This window comes from Triturus cristatus, chromosome 3_1 (genome assembly GCF_964204655.1).
Source record: "Triturus cristatus chromosome 3_1, aTriCri1.1, whole genome shotgun sequence".
NCBI lineage: Eukaryota > Metazoa > Chordata > Amphibia > Caudata > Salamandridae > Triturus > Triturus cristatus.
Window position 1 is genome coordinate 1,001,539,601 of NC_140583.1, and position 2,530 is coordinate 1,001,542,130.

The following is a 2,530-nucleotide window of genomic DNA, read 5'->3' on the forward strand; positions in this document are numbered from 1 at the left end:
CTCATGTCTTGTATCATTTACAACTGATATTGACTGATGCAGTTGTGTTTCTTGAAAATACAATTCTAAATAAGTATAAAAAGAGCCCAAATACTTAGTAGCACGAAAATGTGCTAGTTCAGTTTTCACAGCACTAAGGTTGGATAAGGGCAGGAAAGGTGAAGTGGCAGGGGTGAGTGAGTGCATAATGTATTGAACACTCTACTAATTGATTGTGGGTTTTCACAGTACTTGGGGAGGCGTTGGAAGGCGTTACCTACTTCAGAAACAATAGAAATGACACCAGTAAAACAGAAAGAGAGCACATCCAATTTCTAAGGACGTTTAAGAAAAGGGGTTTTCCACATAAAAAAGTGTTCTCGAAGGGAACAGAAAAAGAAAAGTAGAGGTAAGTGTGGAAAAAATCTAATTGGGTGAGAGAAGCTCAGCACAGACCAATAACACTTTCTTAGGTGTGAAAAAGGTTGCTTTATTGAAACAGGTGTGCATCACAAAATTCCTAGGAATACCGTCGTACAAAACTAAAACCTCACTATATAAAGTTTGTCACTTAATATTCCTACCCCACGTTTCTAAGGGCCAGCCCCCCACATAACATAACACAGCAAGTATCTATGTCCTAACATACTGTACTCCTACAATTGTGAAATTGTTAACTTTCCCTACTGTTTAACAGTGAATCTATTAGCATCTGCTAAACTTAACTTGATATAACTTAACCTCAAACTTCCTGCCTCGTACTGGTGTGAGCTTGTTCACACCTCCCTTTCAGACTGGTTCGCCGATGGCAATAACAATAACGTTAGCTAAGCCCATGCAAACTTGACGGCCAACCACCAAAACACCTGCACCTATCTCAATACGACAACCATATTAATGCTTCCAGTCCCTATACACCTGTCCTGAACGAAACGGGCAACACTTAATGTGAAAATTTGGTGCTAGTTCCCGAGAAAACCGTTTTGTCTGTGGGATGGGAGGGTAGGAAAAAACCTGCACTAAAACGTTCTCACCAGGCTGCCACTGTCTCACCTACCATAAAATGGTGGATAGCAGCCCAAAAGGGCATTGAGCTACAACCTTTAATGGATGTAGCCGATAGGTGTACGGTGGTCTAGACCGCACCACTACCCCCAATACCCCCGGGGAACGGACGTCCCTCCATTTGGCTGTTCCCCAAATGCCTATTGAGTGAGAGAGGTGCAGCACAGACCACTAACACTTCCTTATGTGTGAAAAAAGCCACTTTATTGAAACAGGTGTGCATCACAACATTCCTAGGCATACCCCCTTCAAAACGAAATCCTCACTATACAAAGTTTGTCACCAAATATAACTACCACCCCACCCTAAGGTCCTGTCCCCCACATATCGTAACCCAGCAAGTATCCTCCTGCAATTGTAACCTTCTTAACTTCCTCTACTGTTTAACAGTTATTCTATTAATATCTACTAAACGTAACTTCCTATAACGTAACTGTAGGACTTGGCCCTTTGTGGCTAAAGTTTCCTAAACCTTTTGCTTTCCCCCTAGACATTTTTACTGACATGGTGTTGCCAACTTACATGATTTGGACACTTTGCCACTATTTATCAGTTTCAAAGTACCAGTGCTCCCTGTATAAAGTATAATGGTAATTGGTTGTCCATGATTGGTATGTTTGCCTTACTAGTAAAGTCCCTAGTAAAGTGCACTATGTGTGCCAGGGCCGGTAATGCAAATGCTACTAGTGGGCCTGCAGCACGAATTGTGCCACCTACACAAGTAGCCTTAAAAAAGTAACTCAGGCCTGCCATTGCAGGGCCTGTGCGCAGTTTGTTAAACTGCCATGTTGTCTGACAAGTGCACCCACTTGACAGACCTTACCCTTCCCTTTCTGTGTACATCAGAAACTCCTATGGTAGGTCCAAGGTACCCCCTGGGCACAGTGCAGTGCATATGAAAGGTAGGACATGTACTAAGGTGTGTACCATGTCCTGACAGTGAAATAATATCCATTTTGTTTTTCCCTGTTGAAAGTCCTACTTCCCCATAGGACAGAATGGGGAGGCTGTGTAACATGTTTTCCAGTCTATCTTCCCAAAAGCTTAAGATGGAGAGGTGAAGTTTAGTATGCTTGAACTCACAATGTAATAACACATCTTTTTATGAAGGTGGTTTTTGCATTGTGTGTTTAGAAGCCACTCTTTTACATGTGGCTGAGTTTTTGTGCTCTTACATTTCTGTGTGTCTCTGCCTGGTTGTGGATTGACTGTCTGGATTTGAAAGCAATAGTATCTGGGGAATGTCTTGACCCAGGGGAGGAGGCGAGACAACCACAGGCTGACCTGCATCTGGAGTGTAGGGGGAGGAGTAGTTCCTAGAGGTGAAGAGGCCTGGGTTGCAGCCATAAAGCAATGGTCCCATCTCCTGCTGAGTGATTGAGAATCCAGACCCCACTAATGAAAGGAAGAAGGTGTCACTGGCCGGGAGGCACACAGAACAGGTTTGAACAGGGGTCAGTGCCCCCCTGAACACAAAGAATTCAAA